Genomic DNA, 12954 nt, shown 5'->3' on the forward strand with positions numbered 1-12954 from the left:
ACAACTGAGAAATTCTGCAGGAGGGGTTGGGGTTGGGGGCGGATAAAGTGTCAAACACTGGCAAAAATGCAAACATAATGATGTCCAAGTGTGCGAGAAGTGTTCAAAATCCAACGTTCTCTGGAGGCCTTAGCCAGAGTAGTTTTAGTGTTGTGGCAGAGGCAGTATCTATTCTTTAGTGAATGTGCAAGCAGACTGAAAATGAAACAGTGGCGATATTGATTCTTTGTCTATTCTCTTAGGAATGCTATTTGAGAAGAAACTGGAAGCAATTTGTGGAAGAGAATAAAGGATATAAAGAAAATTATTTTTTAAAATAATTGATTTATTGGCTGGGGTCACAAAGTCAGTAGAGAGGCAGCGGGAGTAAGGAGTAGTACTAGATAGTGAAAGGGAAACTTTAGAGATCATCTGATAATTTTATGTAGAAATTTTGAGAGTTAAAAGAAGAATTAAGGGGGTTCTTACCTAATGAGCTGCCTTTCTTTAAAAAGTAGGGAACCAAGTTATTTCCTGAGAGTGAGGGTGGAACGAATAAGAGGAAGGTTTGTGAGTATAGATCCAATGTTGGAAATGGGACAATTAGTTAAGCCAGTGGTCCCCAACCTTTTTGGCACCAGGGACAGGTGCTCCTGTGAGAACTTCATGCCTGATGATCTGAGGTAGAGCTGAGGCGGTGAAGCTAGCGCTTGGGAGCGGCTGCAAATACAGATGAAGCTTTGCTAGCTGGCCTGCCGCTCACCTCCTGCTGTACGGCCCAGATCCTAACAGTACTGGTCTGCCGCCCAGGGGTGGGGGACCCCTGACTTATGTGTAAATAAAAGGATTTTTGAGTACTATAGAGTCCCTAAATGATCTTCAATAATTTAAATTTGTAATAGGGCCAAATTACATTTGTTACTTTCAAACACTCGGCAGTCTACGCGTAGTTAAGAAAGCAGATGTTTTGACTGATCCAGATTTGATAATTGACAGATAAGGTAGAATAAAAAGACAAAGAAATTCAGATTACTGGCAAGAAAGTAGAGATGAGATATACTGTAGTGTCTGAATAGTCTCAGCTAAGGAATCCCTAGGAGAAAGACAGAACTAAGAGAAACAGACATAGAGCTAAGCTAAGATATAAGACCTCTAATGATTTCTAAACTTTAACTCAGAAAATCTCGCATTAACTCAACAATGCTACTTCTAGCAATTTATCTGTCAAATATTCTCATGCATATGCAAAGTATATTCACTGCAGCATTGTCTTGTATTAGCAAAAGACTGGAAATAAATGCTTTCTATTAATACAGATCTGGTAAATAAGTTAGAATGAATGCAATGAAATAATGGAATACCAAGCAGTAATTAAATGGAACGAGGCAGGTCTACATGGACTGATACTCGAAAACTCTAAGATACGTTAAGTGAAAAAGCAAGATGCAAAAAAAGTGTGTATCATATGCCACCATTTATATCAAATTAAAGTGATGCATATGTACGCACACAGACATATACACACATATGTGCATAATATTTCTGGAAAGATAAAGTTTGGTTATGGTAATTGCTTCTGAAGATGGTGCTATATGTCTGTAGTGGTGAGAAAAAAGATCTACTTTCATCTTATCCTGTATAGTTTATGTTTTCAATTTTTTTTTATTACGCGTACATATAATTACATGGACAAAAAATTTCTTAAATGAATTTTCCATCATTATATACCATTTCCGTTAGTGGTAAGGGCTAGTGGGGCAATATACTTAAATACATTTGTGTTTGTGTTATTCTGAGTCCTTCTAGACTAGTTGAATTTTAGTAACATTAGATAAAATGAGTTTGTTTAGTATACGCAATACTTTTTATGACCAGCAGATGTTCAGAAAAACCACAGGGCTATTTCTGATAACGATGGCATGTGGAAAAGACATCCAAGTTGAACTGCCCTACTAAGCTGACACATCTTCACCTTCTTCAGCGCTTAGGAAATAAAATGAGTTTGTAAATGTTCAGGAATAATTCTACTGAAACAAATATAATAAATTTTCTTGCTCATTAGATTTCTTATGACTTAAAAACTATTTATCTAAACATCTTTGGGGGTATATTTAGCTACGATAGAATTGACCTCATAAGTAGTGAAAATTGTTAGTGCTTTACATACAGCAAGCTAGAGACAGTCTTCAGCTGCTCTGTGTATAGACAGTACCTACGTTTCAGGTTTATTTCTGAAGAGACATATGCAAGATTCTGTAACCCCCATACCTTCCTAAATGAGTCTGTACAGAATCCAGAGTCATATTATTTGGCAAGATATCTCAAAAGTTCTATGCAAAGCTGTGTGTTATAGGATGTTGGGATGGAGACAACCCAATTCACTTGGGGAAATCCTGAAAAAAGTATAATATACCACATAAGCAGCTTTTGTAATGCCCAAGTCTGGTATGCATTCACCATTCAAAACTAACAGCGGTTACTGCCAAAGCCCACATTGTTTTCGGTGCTGATTTATATTGTGGTTGGTTTGAGGGTTCAAGGAGGAGAAAGAGAAAACTAGAGAGCAAGAGAGAGGCTAAATTTTTATACCAAATATCAGTTTCAAGTGTTCTCTTCTCTGTCTTACTGAAAATCATATTTTGAACCATTTCAGCAGGATCTACAGTGAGTCTCACCATTAGCACATCTGTGCTTGGGCTGTAAGCTGAGGTGAGCCATGGGTTCAAGAAGAAACATGGACAACGTTATTTCTCCTGCTTACAATAAGTAATTCTGTGCCTTTATAACCTAAAACTTCTACTGACTTTGATGTTATTTCCTCCCTTTTATTCCTGAAGAGCTATATATTTCTTCCAAGTTTGGTTCAAATGTCCTCTTTTCCTGCTTTTTCAAGTGTCATTCTTTTGTTACTACAACTCTATGTTCACACACATCTATTATAGTACTTCTCACAGAATTCTATCATGATTAGTTTATGTCTATATCTATAATGATGAATATCTGCTTCATCATTGGACTACGAAGTCCAGGAGGGCAGGGGCCTTGTCTTCTCATCTTTGAATCCCCAACAAATGACAGTGACTTGCAAGGCTTCAATCTCCCTCAGCTTCAGTTTCCTCATATGAAAAACGGAAAGAATAATTTCAGTCTTGAAGGGTTGTTTTAAGGATTAAAAATAATACATGCACAGTATTAAGGAAAGAAGAAAACTAAGAGGGACTCAAGACCAAGAAAACACTGACCATATTCTACCCTGGGTAGTCATATTTTACCAGGCAGCTTTAGGAGTAGACACAGGATATCCTCAGAAAGAAGAATGAACCAGATAGGTAGTGAGAAGCAGGAATGAAAAATGGAGTGAGGCCATGCATGGGTCTCCCAATAGCTTTCCAATTCTAAGTTCCAGTCCATCTGCATTCTTTAGCATCAAAGCACACTGTCTTAAAGCATAATAGGATTAGAAAGAAACATTTGTATTATTTGCTAAGTAATGAATAGCTTCCAAAGAGGAGAAGAGAAACACAAGTAGCACTAGGAGGAGCTTATATTGATGTTTATTTAGTACCTTTTGAATTACTGGCATGATTTGTTATGAGACATCCGAAGTTTCCTTGAAACATATCCACAAACATAAAACATGCTGTTCCTGTCCACAATCTAGTCTGTGCATTATGATTTCTAGTACTTGGTATATAAACACATCCTGACTTGCCAACCAGACTATAGGCTCCTAGAGGTAAAATTTATCTTCTGCCTTTCTTTTCCCCATAGAGCCTAGTGTACTTTTGAACACGTAACTGATACCCAGTAACTTCATCAACATTTGTTAAATGAATTAATTCAATTTTAATTAAGCCCTGATATATACATGAAATTCTTAAACAAGGTAACAAGGGGAATCGAGAGGCCAGAGAATCAAAAACATATTTATTCTGCTTCTCAATCTGTATACTCCCTCCGGGTGATTCAATACCTACCCAAAGTGTTACCGCTATGTAGATGCTGATGATGTTCACACTTTCATCTCTAACCTTGGCGTTTAGCTTATGCTCCAGACTCTATTCCCATCTCTGGTAGTAGCTAGACATATTGGCTTATAGTCATCCCTGCCTCAATATCATCAACACTGACCTTTAAATATCTTCAAATATCATGTTCTCCTCTAAAATTGCCCCTTTTCTTGCATTTCTTATCTCAGAATATGGGTGCCACCGCTTGCCATCTAGTCTAGCTGGACAACTGTGGGTCATTTTTATGTCATTAATTTTCTTCCCTCCAAGCACTTAGGATACCAACATAGTGTATATAAAAGGACATAGGATTTAAAAGTCTGACAGGCCTGATTTTGATTCTACCACCTATTAGTTCTGTGATCTTAAAAACATTACTGTTCTGTGATCCATTACCTTTATTTGTAAAGTGGAATTATTAATGCCTATCTTAGGAGGATGTTTAAAAACTAGATATAATTTATACAGAATTTCAGACTCCAGCTTTCACTGTGTCATAGAGCACACATGGTTGGTTTATTCATAAGTCCTCAGAAGACTCTAAGCAAATTGAGAAGGAGACTCTGATGCTTCTGATGCTTCGAATTGAATGAATAGTAGCATAATATTCCCTAAAAGCTTTGAAGCTACATGTCAAAAAAAAAAAAAGAATAAAAGACACCAGAAACAGAATAAATAAGAATCTGTCTTATCTGTCTTATTAGGCATCATCTATAGTGTTCAGACAGACAGGCAGGCAGGCTTACAGATAGATAATAGATAGATAGATAGATAGATAGATAGATAGATAGATAGATAGATAGATAGATAGATAGATAGACAGACAGACAGACAGACTGACTGACAGATAGTACTTATTTTTCAAAAGCATTTGCAAAAAGGTAAAAAACATTATAAATAAAGGGAGTAATATGCTACACTTTTCAGAGTGGAATAAGACTATAAAATATCTTGATAGACAATCTAAATCAGACAGAAATCCCTTAGACAATCAAAAACACAGTTAATATGGAATGTTTGGTCTGGCTAGCTGGGGGGACAGGATGGTGGTAGAAGGCACAGCCAAAAATTGCATTTCTGTGACTCACTTTTCCTACAAAAATGGTGGCTTCTGAGAAATACAATTTAGAAGCAAAGACCTACAGTAAAATTTGTAGTGTCACACTAAAAATAATATTTGCTTAGAGGGAGAAGCTTTCAATTACTTTCCCTTAGAAGACAGAACTTTGAAATCATTGAGAATTTACCTAAGATCTCAGGAGGTATATGTGAGTTCATTTGTTCTTTTATTGGTTAATTCATTTCCCATTCACCGAATATTTATTAAGCACCACCATAAGCCAAGGCCGTGATAGGTATTGTGGGAAACAAAGCAATCACAGTTTCTATAATCAGAGAGATTACAATTTGAACAGGAAAGACAATTAAACAAGGAAAAACAATAAAATGTGATATAGCCTCTATTCAATATTTCTCTAGAGTGCTATGGAAACAGATAGGAAGAATACTTAGCAAATAGAAGGAGACACTCTCTTCAAGGTACAGAAGGAGTAGAAAGATTATCAGTAGAGGGGACAGTGTATGCAAAACTTGAAGGTGAGAAATGCCCTCAAATGAGGAAAACTTAAAGATGAAATACCTAGAGATTAGATTATGCAATACTGAAATGTTTATCCAGTTATTTGCTAGAACCCATCATTATTTGGGTTGTTTCCAGTTTGGGGCCACTATAAATAAAGTGGCTGTGAACATTCATGTACAAATCTTTTTATGGACATAAGTTTTTATTTCTCTTAAGTAAATACCCAAGAAAAGATCTGCGAGGTCATATGATTAAGCATGTTCTCAAAAGTGGTCATGCATTTTATACCTCACCATGAAGGTATGAGGGTTCTTCTTTCTTTCTTAACATCCCTGCCAACATTTTATATTACCAATCCTTTTAATTTTAGTCATTCTATAGGTCTGTCACTTTAATTGCAATTTGTATTTTCTCGATGACCAGTAAGTAATATTGAACATTTTCTTATGTGATTGATTATTGGCCATTTGTATTTTGTCCTTTAAAAAATGTGTTTACTTCATTTGCCATTTTAAAAAATTGGGTTAATCGTTTTATTATTGAGTTGTAAGAGTTCTTTATGTATTGTTGATTGAAGAGCTTTGTCAGTTATATGTGTTATAAATATTTTCTTGTAGTATGTTGCTTGCCATTTGATTTTCTTAAGTTTCTCCTTTGAAAAGCATATGTTTGACTTTTTGAGGAAGCTCAATTTATCAGTATTTTCTTTTACGGTTACTGCTTTTTCCTTTTTCCTATGTTTGCTTCTATCAGATTTATAGTCTTAATCTTTGTATTTAGGTATATATTCCATTTTGAATTAAATTTGTATATGGTATGAAGTAAGAGTTGAAATTCATTATTTTGGATATGGAGATTAGATTCTCAGCACCATTTATTGAAAAGAGTATCATTTTCCTATTTAATTATCTTACAGAAAATTAATTGTTTCTATTTACTTTTTTCTATCTGACTATGTATTACATTTCTCTTTTTTCTTTTTTGATTAAATACTAGATATTTTGGATAATACATTTTAGAGAATTAGGATCATGCTATCTTCCTTGCTATATATATATATACACACACACATATGTATACATAGCACGTGCGCGCGCGCACATGCACGTACACACACACACACACACACACACACACATATTCAGCAACAAGTTCAGTTACTAGCTACTCTAGAATTTGTGTAGGCTTGATTTTATGCTTTATTAGTGAGGGACTCTGGAAAGTCCAAGGTGTTTTGCCAGCCCCTGTAACTTGGTGGGATTCAACCTTCAAGCACTGTTGCTCTATGGATCTTGTTAGAGCTTGGTATTAAGGTTTCTTAGGATGATTTTATTATAGGTCTTACTCTAGGGCATGATCTTTACTCCTAAGACATGGCCTTTACAGTGTCTCAGTTGGATACCAGGGATGTTACAGGACCTTCCGGAAAATCTCTCTACTCTGGCAAGGCTGGCAGTGTCCTCAGGTACTGCTTAATTTCCAGGATCTTTGTTCAGCTCCCAAACCAACTGCAGCTGCTAGCCATGAGGCCTCTGGCCTTGAGGTGGTCTATCACAGAGATTTCTGGAACAAGTCCCTTCTCTATGATGTCTCATCCATCACACTGTAAGTGGTTTAGTAACCCAGAACTTTAATCTCTGCTGCCTCAGCTCAGTGGAAATACTGTACTCTGCTGCCTCAGCTCAGTGGAAATACTGTACTCAGACTCTACCTCTTTAAGCTGTAGTCAGAAAACTGTTTTCAGGCAGAGAACTGGGCAGTCATGAGGCTCACTTCATGAGTTTTCTTCCTCAAGGATTACAGTCTTAAACTGGCTATTGTCCAGTCCCTAAAAAACAGGTTCCTGTTATGTTTTTTTTCCAGTTTTAGAAAGTTTATGGCAAGAAGTCTAGCTTGGTATCATTTACTCTGTGACAGTTGGAAGCCAAAACTCCCTCTGTTGAGGTATTTAAGCAGAGAAGTGAAGTGTCCTATTTGTACTTTAGAAGGGTCACTCTGGCTGCAATAGCAAGTGAATTGGTGGGAAACAAGATTAGGGGCAGAAACAAAATATGCTCTGCAGTGGCAGTAATTCTGAGAAAAGGATTACTTATTTAATAAATACATATTTCGTGCTCACTATATTCCAGACACGATTTTCATTTTAGTATTAACTCACTTAATTATCAAAAATCCTGTGATATAAGTGCTATTATTAGTTCCATTTTATAGGTTAGAAACCCAAGGGACACAAAAGCTAAGTAATTTGACCAACGCAGGAAATAGAGCTGAAGTTGAACCCAGGTCGCCTGACTCCAGAGTCCATGGCCTTTGATACCATGCAATGCTGTGGTAAAGGAGCCTCGACTACAGTAGGGGAAATGAGCGACCTTTGCTTCATGGGCCTGAAGAGGATGCACTTCCCTTTCCAGACCTACTGTCAGCAAACATTCTGTGTTTCTAGTATGAGTAGAATAATATCAGGCATCTTGGGGGATAAAGAAAGGAATTCAAAACGGAAAAGATTCCCAGTGTACAATCTAGGTAAAGAATCTCAAAAAGACATAAAATCATGAAATAAGTGATCACCAAATGAATATACCGCAGAGTAACTCCTGAAGTGCTAAGTAGATGCTAAGGGAAATGAGAATTGCAAGGAAAGGAAATTATACAAATTAGAAGATTAGAGTCTATTTTTATATGGGTTACATTTGAAAAGAGAATGTCAGCCATAGTCCTGAGAGCAATGAACAGGAAGTCTCTGATAAGAACATGCCCTATAACCTATGAAATGTCAGTTGCCTCTGAACCAACTTCTCCAGCTATAAAATGGGACTAAAGTTATAACACTCAAAAGCAGACATCATTGAATTAATTTTTATTTTTTAAAAACAGTCTATGAAATTCTCTGTAAAAATGTGCTTTGGTGCAGTTGCTGAGGGAAAGAACTTAAATTAGAGAGGGAATAATGAACCTAGAATATGAAAAAATGATGAAAATTTGCCATTCTTGGAGCAATAAATGGAACAAGGCAGCTGAGGCTAAAATCGGAATCCTCAGAAAGGTTGTGAGCTCAGAACATTTGGGTCTAGGTCAACATATCACATGTACCAAGTTAAGGGTGTCTTTTGAATTTTGATGATAAACAACTATTAAGATTGAAACATGCCATAAAAATCATGTTTTTAAAACATACTGTTTACATTCATCTGTGGAAAATTGTGTCCTGCTGATAACTCCAATATATGACTTAAACCATCTGCCTCTTCTGCTGATGTGAAAGAGAATGACAAAGTTCGGCTTATAGCAGTGAATCAGTTTGCTGGGAACTTGCTGCTCTATTATTAGTGTTTTAACATGGGATGACTGAGATAATTGTGCTACAGGTATATTCTCAAAAGGGGTTAAACAGCCATCTTTCCCGGTGAAGGTGGGATTACCTGGAAGGGCACTAGGATGATAATAGCACAGGCTAGTATGAAAAGGGAACAAAGTCACCACATTTATAAACTACTGACTATATCAAGATATACACTCAATTCAGAGAGCTTCACATAAGAGATGGTCTGATAGAAATACCACAAATTTTGATGGGAGATTAAGCCAAATTCAAATTCTGTTTATCTTATCTTGACCAAGTTATGTGAATTCTCTTAACCTTAGTTTCTTCAGCCATTAAAAAAAAAGCTTAAATGACGGTAATGAGTTGAATGGTGGCTCACACATATCCATATCCTAACTTCTGGAACTTATGAATGTGATCTTATTTGGAAAAGGATATTTGCAGATGTAATTAAGTTAAAGATCTTGAGGTATGATCAATCAGGATTTTCTGGGTGGGTCCTAAATCTAATGACAAGTGTTCTCATAAGAGACACATAGAGGAAAGGCACACAGGAAGATAAGGCCATGTGAAGACAAAGGTAGAGGCCGTAATTATTCAGCTACAAGCCAAGGAATGCCTGAACAACTGGAGTTGAAAGAAGCAACTCTAGAGCCATCAGAGAGAGCATGGCCCTGCAGATACCTTAATTTCCAACTTCTGGCCTCCAGAACTATGAGAGAACAGGGTGTTTTAAACTACCCAGTTACAATAATTTGTTACAACAGAAAGAAATACAAGGACCTTACAGAATCCTTAAAGGAAACAGAGATAGCCCAGTGCATAGTCCAAGTAAATGTTTAATAAAGGTTGACTACTACGGTAATAATACATGATACTTCAAACACAAAGCAATGTTCCTGAAGTTACTAAGTTTCCCAACATATTTTTTTTCCCACAAAAGGCCACATTTGTGAAGGCACATCTTGAAATGCTGGAGGTATATATGGCCACAGGATACCTCATGGTACCAAACATCGAGTGTCTTCCACTCCAATGTGAAATTGTATAAAACTGGGTGTTCAGGTTAATTTTAAGAATGTTCTAAATAAACCAAGGAATCTTAAAGTCTAAGGATATCAAGAAACTAATTTTCTTGGAAGCTGATAGGAAATTAATTTGTAGAAAAATGCCTATCTTTAGGAAGATAACATTTTAAAAGCCCATTTCAGGGAAGCTGAGCCTCCAGGGCCTGAATAGAAATAGATGCAACTCACATAAGACAAGGAAACACCTATTGACGATTCCAGGAAAATGAAGGAGGAAGGAATTAAAAGGTAGAAAAGGCTCCAAGCTCTAAAATCTAACCCCTCTTCCATAACCATCTTTAACAAATTTTTATTAAGTTTACTGGGGTAATATTGGTTAATTATTATACAGGTTTCAAATTTACAATTCATATCTATCTTTAAGAAAGCAGCAAACATTATAAAATATGACGAGATAAATGATTTCTTTTTTCCCTCTCTCCCTCTTTCCTGTCCTTCCTTCTTTTGTCTATTGCTCTTTTGGTAAAAAATGCAGTGACTGGTCTTCAAATCCTGAGTAACATAAAACTGAGAGTGTGATTGTGAGAGTGTGAACGCAGAATGAGACGGGTGTTACTTAGCCTTTGCTTAGACCCAGCTACCACCTCAGAGTCAAGTTGGGTATAAGGAAGGATTTGTGCAGAGAATCGTCAAAGATTAGGCTGCAGCCTGGATGCTCCTTTTCTCTTGGCAAAACTCCACTTGCCAAACACACCGTTCAATAACTGAAAACATTTTATCCATGAATTTCAAGAATTCTGGAATGGAAATATTTTTCTGGGACAGAAAATTACCTTCTGAGATGAAAATATTTTTCAGATTAAAAAATCTAGTCACAGAATGTATTTTTTAGGGCAACATATATGTCTTGAAGGATGGTTTTTATTAACTAAGACTACCCCAACTGAAGCATGGTTACAGCTGGTTACAGTCAGCTGCAATAAAACGAACTGATCCACTTTATAGATGTCTAAATAAAGAATTGAATTATCAGCAAAGTTACACACTATATATAATATGCCGTCTTCAAAAATATTTTTGATCTAAGGAGATTGATCATATGAAATACACATCATACTATTAGAGAAAAATTACATGCTAAAGTGTCTGAATCTGTTGTAAATAAAATAAAAATTCAGATGATGTAGAGTTAACACAGACTAAAATAATTAGAAAAAGCTCCCTGGCAGAGCAGTGGATTTGAATTAAACATTAACAAAGAATCAAAGGCTATCAGCAATTAAGTTAAACATCAGAAAGGCAAGCCAACGAAACCTCCAGAATACTCAAGATGAGGTTGGGACAGAAGAAAGAGATATTAACATTTTCTTACCTCACTGAAGGCCAAAATTAGATGAGAATTCAAATGTCTGAATGTGGAAATTAAATTCAGCATCACTTATCAATTGGGGGAAATGGAAAATGAATAAATGAAGGCCTTTGGAGTATCCAGGGAGAAAGATAAGATATGAATAGGAGGCATATTCTCTGATGCATTTAGGCTCATGTACAAAGGGCTAAACTGAAGTGGTATACTAAGAAACTGGAAAACATTTTAAAATTAAAATGCAATCTCCTTAGGTTGAAATTTTTGCCCGAGTGGGTAGATTGGTTAGTCTGGACCCTTTGGAGACTTTTAAGCATTCCAAAATGCCTCCAATGGGTTTAGAATGCCAAGAATGTGCACAAATTTGGTATTTAAAATTCTAGACTTGCATTTGCTAATCCAATTAAGCCTAGGTTTGCCAGACACAGGGGCCAATCTCCACTTCAAATCATGTAGCAGAAACAGAAAGACTCAAAGAATTTGTGTGAAGAAAAACCCATTTTAAGGCCATTATATCTGTTTCTAAAATGACTGCAAATATTTAAAGTTCCTTACATTTTGTTGAAATTGATTATTGCTATTACCTTTAAAATCCCCCCAAAATAGGTATGAAATTTTTAGTGTTATAAATGCATTTTATTTTGAAAATTATTTTATGTTTAAAGTTAAAGCCATGTCTTTATTCACACATTCTCATTCTTCTCAGAAGCACCTCCCTTATCTATTCCATTTATTAAAATCATCTGATTTTTTGTTCGAGTCCATTTCTAGTATTTTTTATGTTTCTGATGAAATCTTTAACTCTCTCACATGGTGTGTACATTTTTCATCCGAACAAGATGGCAAACTCCTTGGAAAGAGAGACCGTATCATATATTCTCTTGATGCCTTGTACTATCATGGTAGACCTTGATGAACATGTGTTGATTTGATTTCCATGAATTCAACTCCTGTCTAATGCTTTTATATTAGCAAATGTTACTTTGCACTGTTAGAGAATATGCTCTATTGTAGATTGCATATGGAAATTGGGTCGCTTTAAAAAGAAACAAAATACAAAGGTGGAGAGATAGGTTTATATCTTAAAATGCTGAAGTCCTTAACTTCCTGTTAATTACAGCATATCGAACACATAGTTATCCCTGCAGTGTCCAGAAATCAATCCAAAGAAATTTCTAAAAAGTATACACTCCACTAGAAAAAAAAAAAAAGAGTGGAAACTTACAGAGAACTAGAGATTTAAACATAATTTTGGAAGACAGAAAATAGATGATTGAGTGGTCCCTAACTTAACAGAGAAGATAAAGTTAAAACTTAAATGCCAACAGAAAGCAATGACAACTAAGTGCAGGAATAGTTCATGCTGCCAAACCAGGAAAGGGTCAAATTAAGAGGAATGAGAGATGAAAACAGGAATAATGAGAAGGCCTTAAAACAGGTGGATTAGTTGAGAGTGTGAATGAAGGGGAGGTCCCCCCGTCATGTCATGCTAAACACCAGAAATCAACGAAGGATTAGGAATCAAAGTATCAGAATTCTCAATGAGAACATAAATGTTAGAAGACAATGGAGCAATGCTTTCTGAACCAAGTGGAAAAAAATCTGTAACCCAGAATTCAACACCAAATTATCCATGAAATATAAAGATAAATAAATAAATATATTTT

Source organism: Pteropus vampyrus, unplaced genomic scaffold, assembly GCF_000151845.1.
Source record: "Pteropus vampyrus isolate Shadow unplaced genomic scaffold, Pvam_2.0 Scaffold27, whole genome shotgun sequence".
Taxonomy (NCBI): Eukaryota; Metazoa; Chordata; class Mammalia; order Chiroptera; family Pteropodidae; genus Pteropus; species Pteropus vampyrus.